Source organism: Ictidomys tridecemlineatus, chromosome 10, assembly GCF_052094955.1.
Source record: "Ictidomys tridecemlineatus isolate mIctTri1 chromosome 10, mIctTri1.hap1, whole genome shotgun sequence".
Classification (NCBI taxonomy): Eukaryota; Metazoa; Chordata; class Mammalia; order Rodentia; family Sciuridae; genus Ictidomys; species Ictidomys tridecemlineatus.
In genome coordinates, this window is record NC_135486.1 from 87,643,337 (window position 1) to 87,658,447 (window position 15,111).

Sequence of the window (15,111 nt, forward strand, 5' to 3'; positions counted from 1 at the left end):
CCAAGTCACTGCCGGGCCTTCCCTGCAACCCACAGCCCACATCCCAGGGCCACAGGGTCACAGAATGCTTTTAGTGATAGGAAAAACAAAAACAAAACTATAAAAAGAGACATTTAATAAACAATTAGAATATGCATATTGTAAACTTTCTTGACTTAATAACATGTATGCCATGCTGGATAGAAAAGTAGTTTGATTAAAAAAAATAAATGAAAAATAAAATCCTTTTGTGTTTTAACACATTTCAATGCAAATTAAATTAGAACCTCAGTTTATGGTGTTCTAAACAGAAAATGAGTTATATGTCTGTGAATGGACCATTTGGCTCATCCAGGAGAAACTGATAAATGATAAAGCAAGCAGCATGAAAATGTGCCACATAATACTATTTCGTAATTCAAACACCATTTTTTGTCTATATTAATATAAATGTAAATATATATCTTTGTAGGTGAAGGAAAATTTTGTAGGGAAACTGAGGCAATGATTATTTTTATCTGTATACATCTTGGTATGGTTTGACAATAGAATACACTCCAATAGTACCTCTAGAACTGCTTCTTCCTAGACCTGCCTCAGATCATCTGTCTCCCCATAGACTGACTGCTGCTGATCCCTCAAGCATGATGCTCAAGTGAATACTCCAGCACCCAAATGTCCTGGTGCCTCTATTATCCACTCTGTGAGTTGGCTTTCCATCACTGTCACTAAAATACCCAATAAACAACCCAGAGGAGGAAAACCTTGTTTCAGCTCATGGTTTCAGTAGATCAGTCCATTCTAGGCTGACCCTATCACTCTGAGCCTGAGGTGAGGCAGAACATCATGGTGGAAGATAGAAGAATGTTTCCTAACTCATGGCTCCTGGGAGAGAGAGGAAGAGAGAGAGAGAGAGAGGGAGCTTCACTGGCCAGGGACAAAATATAAACCCAAAGGTTCACCCCCAATGACCTGCTTACATCCTACTCACCTATAATTATCACCCATTAACCCCTTCAAATTATTAACCCACCAGATGGATTAATCCACTGATTAGGTTACAGCTCTCATGATATAATCATTTTGCCTCTGAACAATTATACATTGTCTCACACATGAGCTTTTGGGGGGATACGTCCTATCAAAATATCATCTACCATACTAGGTATAAAACTCCTCACACCAAAAGTCAAGGTCTTCTGCAATACGACCATTGATAAAATAAATTAGTGTTGTTTGCATCTAGACCCTGAGAGGAACTGAGAAAAGGAAAAATGACCTTCCTGCCAGTAGATGGCTCGTCCATGATCTCCTCAAGTCAACACAAGCAATGCTAATAGAATGAAAACCTCAGACAGGACTACATGGTGGTCATATAAAAAACAGGCAGAAACTGACTCTGAAGCCACAGAGATCATTGTGCCCATCCTTTTTCTAACATGAGTGACAGTTGCCTCTTTACCAACATGGACTGTGACTCTCCATTAATCTTCCCACCCCTGAGATAAAAGTAGTTAAGATGCCCAATCACCAAGCTGCCTCACTTCTTGACCCTGTCCTGACTCACATCTTGGAATCATTGAATAGAAGCCAGAATCCTCTAAGGGGCACTGCTCCATGCTTCTTTCTGAGATGCTTCTGTGTGGCTGTGGAGCTACCAGAAATCTAAGTAAACTAACTCTGACCACAGAATTCTGACCAGAATTCCCTAGCTGGCAAAGGGCTCTCTGCATGAGGCAAAACTCTTTCCAGTTGCTTGAAAACAGTATTTTGATTCTGATCCTGTGGGTGTCTGCACAGGTCACCAGAGCTTAATCTCATACGGAGCTCATGCAAGTCAATAAAACTTAGCAAACAGCCCATTAAAAATGGGAAATGCCAAATATAGGCTGTTTATAAAAATGACATACCAAACACTTGAGATGACATTCCATGTCAACAGTATAGTAATCCAAAGGAAACATAAAGTACACGTGTGTGTTTGCCTATCAATTACAAAGAATAAAGAGAATGAGAAAACCTAATGTTGACAGTGTTGGAAAATGGAATTGTCATGCTCTGATAATTGCAATGCAAAATTGTCGAAACTCTTCTGCAGAGATAAAACCTACATTGTCCAGTCATTCACAATAGTCATTCATATTAGTCTTGGTAATGATTTTTTTTTGATACAACATCAATAGCACAGGCAACAAAAGCAAGAATAGATAGTGGACAACATTAACCCAAATTGCAGAAGGGGACAAATGTCAGGGCAGAAAAAAACCTCAACACGGGAAAAAACATTTGCAAACTGTCAATTTCCAAAATATATGTAAACCCTAGAGTTTAATAGCAAAAAAAGTTAATAATCCACTGAAATCATGGGCTAAGGACTGGAATAGACATTTCTGCAAAGAGACCTGGCTTTTTATGAGCCTAAGCAGCCCCCAGGATAGGAATGGGTGTGAGCAGAGAAATGGTGCCCAGTGACTTTCCCTCAGGGACCTGAGGTCTGCCCCAGCCAGTGGGGGCCTTGATTACAATGATCAATTTCAAGATAAAATTTAAAAATTTTCCACAATAACAATACATAATTTATTTGAGTTGGGCATTCTTGGGCTAAAGGTAAGGGTGTACTTTAAATTTTGGCATATTTTCTGAAACTTCTCAGTAGAAGGGTTCCAAATGGGTTTCGTGGACCACTAGGCTCCATGTGGACAGGAGGAAAACTTCTGTCCCTCAGAATGCCTGGCAGATTTACTTATAGTGTTTGCACAAAAGACTTGACAAAGACAAAAGCTTAGCTGGTTATAGTTGTGCACACCTGTAATCCCAGCAGCTCAAGAGGCTGAGGCAGGAGGATTGCAAGTGCAAAGCCAGCCTCAGCAAAGGCAAGGTGCTGAGCGACTCAATGAGACTTTGTATCTAAATAAAATTCAAAGTAGGTCTGAGGATGTGGTTTTGTGGTTGAATGCCCCAAATTTTAATCCCCACTACCAAAAAAATAAAAATAACCACCCAGCTGCCAAGGAGTTGCCCTGTTTGCAGGTCTCCATGGACACAAAAGATGCAAATATGTTCCCTTGCACTTCCTGGGCAGGGCATCTGCTCTGAATCCACACCACAGGACCCAGAGTCTGTGCAGGGATTGGGGGGGCACCTCCCACCAGAACCTCACAGGATTCCCTCAACCCATGGGAGAGCGGGAAGGAAGAGCTGTCTGTTCTCTCTGGGAGTCTGGGAGACAAAGCCAAAGATGGGCTGGGCATCCTGTCTGGACCCATTGAAGACATAGGCCTGTGGTGTCCAATGTTCACAGCACTCACAGTCCTGTGAGTCAAGTGTCAGGAACCCAAGAAAAAGCTGCATGAGTTCCTGGGACATGGAAGTAGCTTCTTGTCTTGGAGTCCTGGTCCCTGGAGCCTAATGTCACCCAGCTCTCTGAAGCTCTTGGACTCTGTCCCATCCCGGCCTTCTCCTTCCACCCCCTGCTCTCTGGAGTTCTGTTCTCTCCCTCCCTCAGCCTCTTTTTATGTCCCTTTCAGTCTGTCTTCCTCTTACACTTCTCTCTGTCTCTATCTTTCTCTTTAGAAGTGTCCTATTTCTGTCCCTTTGTGGGCCCCACATACCACCACAAACAGGGATCAGTGTGTTGGGAGCTGGAGCAGAATCTGCTGGGAACTCTTGGATAGTTGTGACAAGTTGGCTTTGACCCTAGTCTTGCCCTATGAGCCCCTTGATTTTTTCCACTGAGACCCTTTTGTACAGCCAGATTGTCTCCCACCTGGGCTCTGACTCCTGGCTCTTTCCACATGGTGGGAGTAGCCTGCAATTGCAGGAACCTCAAGTGCATGCTTAGGACCCCTGAAGATGGGGAGTGACCTGCTTGACCTTGGACACATCTCTACCTCTCTAATCTCATAGCTCCCATCAGAAAACCATATCTATTCTCTATGTCCAGGTCACAAGAGTGAAGGGAAATTAACTTGAAGAACATTCTTTGTACACCAAAGCAGGAACATAAGCCCAGCCACCTCCAGGGCCAGGCCAGGAACATGAATGAGCAGAAGGATGAGCTGGCACACAGGGCAGCAGGGCGTATGGGGACTGTGGCAAACTGGAGAACCCAGGATGCAGGAACCTGCCACTCATCTTCAGCTGATTATCACCATGCATAGGTATATTGACTGAATATGGTCAAACTCCAGAGGTTCTAAAACTGGAACACAGATCTGTCTTTAAATTTGTTCATCTGGACAGTTTCACTTTGTGGACTGGGTTTGGCCTTGTTTCCACCAGCCTTCCTTTTCTGCATGTGAAAAGGTCACAGGCTGAAGACTCCCCTTCAGAGTATCCCTTTGGGTTAGTAACCTCTTTTACCTCGAAAAGAGTAACTTTGCATTGTGATACATTTATGCTGTGCAGGACATAATCAGGAGTTGTGCTAGACAGTAAAAGGGTGGCAGGTGACTGAGGGGTATTTTCAGGTAGGGAAGGTGATTGGTCTCCATTGGTAAAGTTACTGAGACAAGCTTGCATGTTGAGCAGAGTTTAGAAGGCTCACTGTCCCTTCTAGGAACTGAAGAGTGGGAGCTTGGCATCCATGTTATGAATGTGAGGATGCAGGCAAGAGATGAAGACCTGATGTGCTGAGAAAGTTGCAGAAAGACCCTGCATCCACAGTGATATCACACTGATGCCACTCCAGCCCTAGGACCTCAGGGCTCCAGGAGTCTTGTTCTTATGGGACAAGAAGATATCTTTTAAATCCTAAAACCATTTGCTGAGTGTTCTAAAACTGCAGCTAAGCACATTCCAATGTTACAGTATCTTATGTTCAGAGTGAGCTGAAGTCTTGCTCAGGAAGAAATCAACAAAAATGCTTTTGAGCCACACTTACAGGCTGGTAATTTTCTAGGCCCTTAGAATTTGAGACCAGTTGAACTCAATCCCTGCTTTCACAAAACTGCAAACATGGAGAAAAAACATGCAAAGTGATCAGGCCGTGCACAATATCTGCTGTTGCTTATGGCGACTGCACAGGGAGATGTCACACTTGAGGACCTGCTGTATCCTGTTTCACAAAACTGCAAACATGGAGAAAAAACATGCAAAGTGGTCAGGCCATGCACAATATCTGCTGTTGCTTATGGTGACTGCACAGGGAGATGTCACACTTGAGGACCTGCTGTATCCTGGGTGACCAACAGTGATGGCACAGATGTCTTGCTGGATTGGGTGGATCTGTGCGTAACCAATCCCAGCTCCACGTGGGTCTAGACTGAACTTCCAGAGCAACAAGAAAACATTTCAGAAAATTCTAGAAACCTCTGCTTATGGACACTTGAGCAAATCAGGTCAAATCATACTCCTGTGTGTTACATGCCTTGGTCCCTGGGCTGAGAACTTAATGACCTTGATGGTATGTGTGGCAGGAAGGTCACAAACAAATCCTTGCCCTCCCTGTAGTCCCCACACTCTGAATGATCAGGCATGGGTGGCCTCTTCTTGTTGAAAGCTTTTCCCAGGATGATGCAAGTCCCAGTTAAAATCATGCACAGTATGACTTTTGTAAAAACAATCTTTTATGACCAAACATCTTTGTTAAATTTGGGGAAAATATTAAACACCTATGGATACACGTATGAATTTAATTTTTGAAGTAGATAGTGGGTTCTGTTTAGAAAATATTCCAAGGCCTCTGTGAAAGTGATTGTACTTCAATTTATTTATTTTTTGTTAGAATTTGGTAAGAATATTGAAGAGGAGAGCAGCCTCCTTCACTAAGTTCCAGGTCACAGCAGTGCAGCCTGGATATCCACAAGCACAGCTCTCTAGAACTGCTCCATCGGTATCCCTGAAATTTTAGACCTGGTGATTGACAGGTCCCCATACCCTACCCCTGGCAACCCCCCTCCTACTCTCTGTGTCTATTACTTGGACCATCTTATGGGACCTCATGTGAGTGGAGTCCTGCAGTGTTTGTTGTGGAACTGGCCCACTTCTCTTGGCCCCCTATGACTCTCTTGTGTTGTCATGAACTGCAGGCCTTCTTTCTTTCTTTAAGGCTCCATTGTGTGATCAGCCACAATCTGTAAACCTATGCATCTTCTGATGGACATCTAGATGTGCAGGTGGCGGCATGGGCCTGGGGGCAACCTATGCCAGGGCTCCCCCGCAGTTCAGAGAGGTGGATCTGTGCCAGGCCTGAGCTCCATCGGGTGTCAGTGGTGGGATGGTCCGAGCTTACCCTTTTCCTTGTCCCCCACCCACCCTCAGGGCAGCGAGGTGGAATGGGGCAGAATCTGAGCTCTGGTGGGAGTCTGTTGGTGGTGGGACAGACCCAGGACTACCTTGGGCCCTGGCTCCCACGCAGGTCCGCCTGGGGGCCAGGCTTCAGTTCCGTCGTGTGTCTACTGGTGGGCAAATGTGGTCCTGGGAGGAGCCTGACCTCTGGCGGGAGTCATCCAGTGGCGGAATGGACCCTGGGTTACCCTGTGTCCTCGCTCCCATGCAGGTCAGTGAGGCAGATCTGTGCGGATCCTGAGCTTCTGCAGATGTCTGCGAGTGGACGGAGGCAATCCTGGGCCGAGCCTGAGCTCCTGCAGGCAGCAGCTAGTGGTAGGTAGGACCCAGGCGTTTGCTCAGGAGGTGGACAGTTGAGTTGGAGTTTTCTTCGGAAACAGTTGAAGTGGAACTAATTCGTGGGTCTTTCCATATACAAATTCTACGTGTATCATATTTTGACTTTGATTATTAGTCTGAGTTTTGTTGTTGTTGTACAACCTGTATTTTTCACTACATAGCACAGTTTATTTGACACAGGGTATTATTCACCAAAGGAGTACAAAATTCAGAACCTCACAGAGGCCAAGGCTTCTAATGTCAATTCTGCATCTAACTAACTGAACAAATCATAACAGAATGTAGAGCCAAGGTGCTTGAGAAGAGGCAGTGAGATAATGAGATAAATAAATTTAATGTATTTAAATTTATTTGAATAAATTTAAATACATAAAAGGCAACCAAGATAACAGAAAAGTAGCATGATGCACAATCCATTGTTCACCATCAACAATGCTCTCATTTTGTTTCTATAGCACTTCCATCTTCCTACTACTTCATAGTAGCTTCTGGCTGTTACTTATTTGCATTTAGTAGGAATAAACTTTCTGTAATTTCAACATCATATCTTAACTGTAGAGTTTTGACAGATGGTTGCACTGTGCCAGACACGTACCTCCATGTGAGACATTTCCATTTTCCTTAAGGTTGCCCAGGATAGTTGCCCAGCATCCCCTCCCAAATTAGCCTCTGCCTCTTTTGCCAGAGAGATCTTTTCACTCCTGATTCATAGAAGACACAAGTTTTGCATCCTTAGGACAATGGATGTTATTTTTATATATAAGTAGTCTCTTGCTATTCTGATTTTACTTAGCTTTTAAATAGTTAACAATAATTGCTAAAGTTGATCAATTAAAGGAGGTAAAAATCATGTTTTAAGGTCCTTGTTTCATTGATAATAAGTTACCAGATATTCAATTGTTGAAAAATCCCTACATTCTTAAAATGAGTTCTAGTTGACCATAATGTGTTGTTATTTTGAAATGCTAATAGATTTATATGTATTCATTTTATTCAGAGTTATTGAATATGTATTCATAAGAAAAATTAAATTATTTTTATTCATTGGTAATTACATTTGCATTTCATACCATTTTCATGCCCTATAAAATGTCATTTTTCTTTGGTCTTTTTCATCAATTAAAAAATTTCTCATCTTTGATTTTGCTTTCTATTTTATTTTTAGCTTGGTTAGAGGCTTAATTACCTTGTCAGAGAATCAAATTTTGTATTTATTCATTCTTTCTAGTGCTTTACTTCTAGAGCATTAGTTCTCCTTTTAGATTCATTAACTTCACTTTTTTTTACTTTATCTAGTCTTCTTTTTATTGAAGTATTAAAATGAGTAATTAGCTCTATAATTTTAGTCATTCCTTCTTAATAAAGGTATGGGATGGTATAATCCTGTGTGTGTGTGTGTGTGTGTGTGTGTGGTGCTGGTGAACAAATGCAAAACCTTGCATATGGTAGGCAAGTGCCCTACCAAAAAGCTCCATACGTAGTTCTTTTTTCTTTTCATTTTGAGACCAGGTCTCACTAAGTTGCTGAGGCTGGCCTCCATCTTGTCATCTTCCTGCCTCAACCTCCCAAGTAGCTGGGATTACAGGTGGGCAACACCATGCCTGGCTATAATCTTGCCTGTGACTGCAAATTATCTTTGTCTCATTGAGTTTGGTGTTGGGAGTTCCTCTTTACTTTCTTTCTAGGTAGTATGTAATTTTAGTTGCAATCACTAATTTTAGTTCCTGTGCTTGATCAACTGTACTGAGCTATCTTGTTGGAAATGTCCCTGCAGGAGGACAGACTCTCAGGAGCACATGCTGTTGATTCTACTCACACACAGTGTGTGACTGAGCCATGCTATGGAGTCTAGAAAATGGAGAGTGCTTCGAAGATGGGGCAGGAGGGAGCTCAGGGCATGGAGCAGGCCTTTAAACTTCCCTGATATTTTTCTTCCTGGTTGGGTGTTGGTTAGATGTATGTTTCCTCTGTAACATTTATTGGACTGTGCACTTCAGATTCATGCACTAACCTCTCCTAATGATACCATTTCATAGAAAGTTTAAAACATAGAACCTATTAGAAGAGCTAACAAAAATATTTGGTTTTGAACTTCGAGGCTTCGGGAACTGCTGTGAAGCCTGTGATGCTGCAGGAGTGGGAGGCAAGGTGTAATCTCCCCTTTGACACTTGTTCACAGTTTGCTGAGGCCAGAGATCATTTGTTGAATATAAATATGTGGAAAGTCCCTGCTATTTGTTTTGTTGGTTCAATATTTATTGAAACATTTTGTAAAAAAATAACTGAATATATTGAAAGCCAGTTTGTACAGGGAGCTGTATGTGTGATTTAATCTGAACACAATGGCATTGGGATGTCTTTACCTGCCTTTTGATTCTGTTTGCTTTTACTCTCAGTGATTTCAGAGCACATGATGTTGACACTGGCTTGGGAAGGGGACACAGGGAATGAAAGTATCACTTTTGCTTTCTTACAGGCTATTCTGCACCACAAAGTCCACATGAATGATGGCTTAAACTTGTCTAGATCTCAGCACAATTAATCATGCACAGCCCAAGTCATCTGGAGCAATGTTTTCCTCTTCAGTAGTTTTATAAGGTACTTTTGCTTTTGTTGTCCTGGTAGTTTGATATTTCATTTTCTTTTTCTTTCTGGGTTTTCAAGTACACAATTCCAAAATGTATATACATTGAGGGAGGTCAGTAGAACACAATACAAAATGCTGCTTAGATAATTGTATGTTTCATTTTAAATGAAGGATAAAGAAATGTGCTTTTAGAAGTTGTGCATGTAATTTGTAATCAAGAGCTACAGGTTGGGATTACTCTTCAACTTATTTTTGTGCTAGACTGACTTACTTCCCTTTTACAGAGAGAAATAATGAAGACTTAGATGCTTGATAAGGTTTGAACTACGTTAAAAAAAGTGTTCAGTAATAACTGATCATTAGGTAGAAAAATCAGTAATAACTGATTTTTCTACCTAATGATTGAAACAGTTGCATATCCACACACTAAATCAATCGTGGCCAAAGTGTTTTCTGATACCATTATATCAGTGCAGTATGTTATCAGTATGTTATCAGTATGTTATACAGTATGTTATCAGTACAGTATGATATCATCTGTCTCTTGAAATTTGCAAATTTCATGAGAGGAAAATATTTTTGAAATATGAAAATTTTATGTATACAGATAATTCAATATGATAAAGATGCTTAAAATTATACATTTTTACAAATTTGCACATATATCCTTTTTTTAAAATTTGCTTTTGGAAATTTATGTTTACTGATGATATTTCTTTATGTTTTGTTGTTGTATTCTACTTTTTACTATTTCTCCAAGGCTATTATGAGCTTTTATGTTAATTTCTTGTCATCACATATAAATTGCAAATACTTCCTACAGTGTATTAGTTTGGGAAAGAATTTTAAAGGCTCAGTGGTAGCACGTTTGCCTAGTAGCATCCATGAGGCACTGGGTTGGATTCTAAGTACCACATACAAATAAATAAAATAAAGGCCCATCAACAACCCAAAATTATTTATTAAAAAAAAAAAAGAATTCCACACTAAAGAAATATCTGACTTAGGGGCCAGGGCTTCGGGTGGGGAGGGTGCTACCCGGGTCAGTTGCTAAGACTGCTCAGCTCTTTCGTGGCTGTAGGATGGGACCCTGGCTCATAACCTTTGCTGGACTAGTCTGGCTGAGGCCGTGGGCAGGCAGCCTTGAGGTAGTGATGCAGCAGGAGTCGCCGGCCAAGGTGATCTGCAGACTTCCAGTGTTGGAGAAGCTGCAGAACAAGCTCGGGTTCTGCTACCTGCAGGACATGGTCTTGGAGGTTATTAGGACCACCGGGTTCTTGAAGGGCCTCTACACAGATGTCGAGATGAAGTCAGACAATGTCAAGGATAAAGATGCAAAAATTAGCTTCCTACAGAAGGCCATAGATGTGATCATGATTGGGCACCAGTCTGAAAGAACAACTCAGCTGCGTCAGATAAGTGCAAAGTGCAGCATCAACAAGCTCTCCAGAGAGGACGCAGTGGAGAGAGGCCGGACATGAGAGGAAGGGCTGCCCGAACCTCGAAGTCTCACCAGTTGAACAGTAAGAATGTGAGAGAAGAAGATTCCAGGGCTCACAAAGATAGAGAGGATACAGGAAATTCTGAAGTAAAAGAAATTCAAGCAGAGATGGAAAACAGAAAGAAGAGTTGAAAGAAGAAAGCAAGTCAAGAGGAAAAGAAAGGGAGAAGGAAAATGATGGAGAACGACATAAAGGTGCTGAGAGGGACAAGTACAAGGAAGGGGAGAAGGATAAAAAGCAGAAATAGGGCCAAGCAGGAGCGAGAGAGGGACAGACAGATGCAACAAGGACCTGGACCTAGATGCAGACCTGGAAGAGAGGGAGAGGAGGAGCTGAGAGACTGGGAGCAGTGGAGAGTGAGAAATGGGGAGCACTCCAGAAACCCAAACAGGGAGAACAGAGAACAGAAAAAGCTGGAGAAAAAGTCAGCAAGCTCTGAAAAGTTGTCAGATGGATCCTTTAAAGACTCCAAGGCGGAAACAGAGGCTGAGATTTCTATGACAGTGTCCATGTCATTGACATAAAAACTATCAAAACAACAATCCAAATATTCAGTGGAGAGTGTCCATCAGTGATGCAGAAGGAGAGGCTGGATCTACTGGCCAAGATAAATCTGAGTTGTTCAAGAATCCAGAAGCCCTCAGAGAGCTGTCCTCCAGTGTCACAGTACCTTGGGCCAGTAGTGCAAGATTCCCCAGTCAAATAGTAGGAGAGAGCATGGAGACCTTAGTGAGAGATAAAATAGGGATTGGTAAAATCATTTCAAATGTGATCATAGATTCACATAATTCAGACAACGAAGATGATGATCACATTGTGGTGGAGGCTGCCCCTCAGATCTCTGAAATGTCAGAAATTGAAATGTTCCAGCAATGGAGCTAGAAGACAGTGAGAAGCATGGTGGACTTGTGAAAAAAAAAAAGGAAACCAAGAAAGATTATGAGGAAGTGCAGCAGTCACCCAAACCTGGAGAGAGGAGAAATCCTTTTTCTTTGAGTTGGCATGGAAGAAGGAGAAGTATATTGTTTCCAAGGAGGTAAAGAAGCTCGAGTGTTCATTCAGACCTTGTGCAAGAGCATGCTTCCTCTTAGGAAGATCATGGACTACATCCATGAAGATGTAGATGCCACGCAGAATGAGCAGAAGCTGTGGCACAGGGAGAACAAACAGCATGTAGAGCCCCGCAGAAGGAGCAGAGTATCACGGAATATGACATGGAGTCCATGACAGTCCAGCTGGCTGAGCTGGAGCAGATGATTAAGGACCAGCAAAACAAATCTGTGCTGTGAAGGCCAACATCCTAAAAAACAAAGAAAAAAATCCAGAAGATGATGTACAGTATTAAGTTTATATTGCCAACGTGAATGCTGAGGGTCTCAGTGATTAAAAAGTCAACTTTGGTGTGAAAATGGAAGGAAAAATATGAAATCCTTACCCCTCCTCCATGTTCCAGGTGACTGAGAAGACAGACTATTTGCAGAATTACCATAGGCTAAGCTTCCGAGCTCTAAAATGTCAGCACATTGAGTGTATCAAAAGGCCCTGTAATACCCCTCCTTCTAGTTGGATCCTTTGTTGGTTATACATACTCTTCAGAGCACATTCTTTTAATCTTTATTTTTTAGCTGTAGTTGAACACAATATCTTTATTTTATTGATTTATTTTTATGTGGTGCTAAGGATCGAATCCAGGGCCTTGCACATGCTAGGCGAGTGCTCTACCGCTGTGCCACAATCGCAGCCCCTCTTCAGAACACTTTTGTGAGAGGTTTTTTGCAAGATTGTTCTCTGTTTCTCTGTAGCCTATTTAGTCCTGTACCAGAATTCTCATTCAGGTAAGTGACAACAGCACCCCAGGGAACTGTCCTTTATTTCAGTTTTTGAGTCAGGATTTACTGCATTAACCCCAAGGATCACCGTGAACTTTCTGATGGGCACATTACACATAGAATGAAGCCTGAAAATGACCAAGTTACATTTTTTAATATTTATTTTTTAGTTTTAGGTGGACACAATCTTTATTTTTTTTTAATGTAGTGCTGAGAATCGAACTCAGTGCCTCACGCACGCACGCTAGGTGAGCACACTACCACTTGAGCCACATCCCCAGCCCTCAAATTACATTTTAGATTTCAAGATGAAAAGGGTGGATCAGAGTCTGTATCCTTAGGTAGGTGTCCACTATTTTTCTTCCTCTTCATGATTGCATAGAATCTTTATGAGGTTAGCCCTATTAATTTTTGCTTGTGCTTCTGCCCTTGAAGTTCACAAATGGAAACCAAGAAATATTATGAGGCTGTTATTCAGTGTGGCTGTTCAGGTCATCGTCTGATATGAAATTGCCACAGGAACACCTTTGCTTTCATCCTGACTTTGCCCTGGGCTTCCCCTGGTTAGCCTGAACAGAACCCCTGTGTGAGGCATCATCCTTCTCCTTTGCATAGGCCTGTGCACCTTGTATGGAAGAAACACATGCCTCAGGAGAAACTACGTGAAGAAGACGTAGAAGGATACACCAATATCTAAAATGTGTTCATGTCATCCAATTTTTTTTTGAAATTGTTTTTTAAAGCAAAGTTATTAATTTTTAAACATAGTTTGTATTTAATTTTTCACTAAAATACAATATTGCAAATGTGAAAAAAGAAATATCTGCTGAAAAATATAAAATATCGATGAAAGAAATTGATGACACAGTAAAATGGGAAGACATTCCATGTTCATATTACAGAAGAATTAATGTTAAAATATCTATACTTCCCAGCAATCTACAGAGTCAGTGTCCTCCCAATGAAAATTACAATGACATTTTTTATGGTAATAAAACAATAATTCTGACTTTCATATGGGACCACAAAAGAGGCTGGATGGCTAAAGCAAATAATGAAGAACAAATCTGAAGTATCATACTACCTTATTTCAAATAAAATGGAAAAACTGTAAAAATATTAAGACAGTATGGAACTGGCATGAAAATAGATTTGGAAACCAATAGAACAGGACAGAAAGCAAAAATAAATCCATATGTGTACAGACAACTATTTTTGACAAAGAAGCCAAAAATACACAATGAGAAAAGAATAATATCTTCATTCAATGATGCTGGGAAAACTATATATCCATCAGCAAAAGAAAAGAAAAGTGGACCCTGATATTACACCATTAACAAAAACAAACTAAAATAGATTAACGATTTATATATAAGACTAGAAACCATACAGCTGGGAGAAAATATAGGAAAAATATCCTTGACATTGGTCTTAATAATTAGTTTTGCATTTGACATGAAAAGCACTGGCAACAAGAACCAAAAAAAAGACAAATGGAAACATATCAAAATAAAATGATTCTTCATAACAAAGGAAACAATCAATCAAATGAATACAACCTTTGAAATAGTAGAAAATATTTGCTAAACATATACTTAATAAAAGGTTAGCATCCAGAGTATATAAGAGACTAGTATAACTCACAATCAACCATATCTGTAACTACATGAGTTATAGATATGGTGGTCTTGATTTTGATAATGATTTCAAAATATAAATGTGTATCAAAACCCCATGCTACAATCTTTTAATATATATAATTTTATCTGTCAATTATTTTTTAATAAAGCTAGAAAAATGGATATTGGAAAAGATAAGTATAATGAATACCAACTATACAAATCATTACTTGTAATGTATGTAGAGTTTTAAAATACATGTAAAATTAAAATGCATGATAACAATGATACACAGAAAGGATGGAGGTGTTAAGTGGAAATAAAGGTGTCTGGAATTCTAAAAGTATTTCAAAAGTGGTAAAATTAATTCTTTTTACATTGAAACAAACCAGGATGTACACTGTACCTGCTAGGATAAACACTAAAAGTATAGTAAATGTGTACTTAATGTGAAAAAAGAAGGGAAAATAAATGAATGTATAATATTTTGGGAGTGGGAGTGGAAACATTCATGGGATGGTGAGAGGAGTGAAGGGAAAGATCTTCCACATAGTGAACAGACCAGTTCAGCATGGTCTCCTCACAGTTCAGCCATCACCACCATGCCCATGAAAGTCTGTTCCCCATCTGCCCCCATTCTGCAGTACCTTAACTTGATTTCAAGAATATAATGCAGGTCATGATGGTGAATTATAACATGCATGTAGAACTGGATAAGGACATAAAAAACATTTTTCAGCATACCTCAGATCCAATACAAAAACAACCCTTGGGTGCAGATCACCTTTACCTTTCCTGTGGTTCTATCCAGAGAGCCCATCTTCGTAGATGTACAGATTAAGACCCATAAAGTCATGGGGCATTTCATAAAAATCTTAAGAAAGGAGAAATGTTCCAGAAAAAGGAGCAGAAGAAAAGGTAGCTCTCTCAGCAAGTCATCTTTGACTCCCTATAGTACTGCCTGCCAG

The 15,111-nt window shown here is 40.7% G+C and overlaps 1 pseudogene; it reads left to right on the forward strand.

Annotated features, from left to right (window-relative positions):
* Window positions 1-10,347: 10,347 nt before the first annotated feature.
* On the forward strand, window positions 10,348-12,059 carry LOC101955986 (TRAF3-interacting protein 1 pseudogene; annotated as a pseudogene).
* The last annotated feature ends 3,052 nt before the right edge of the window (window positions 12,060-15,111 follow it).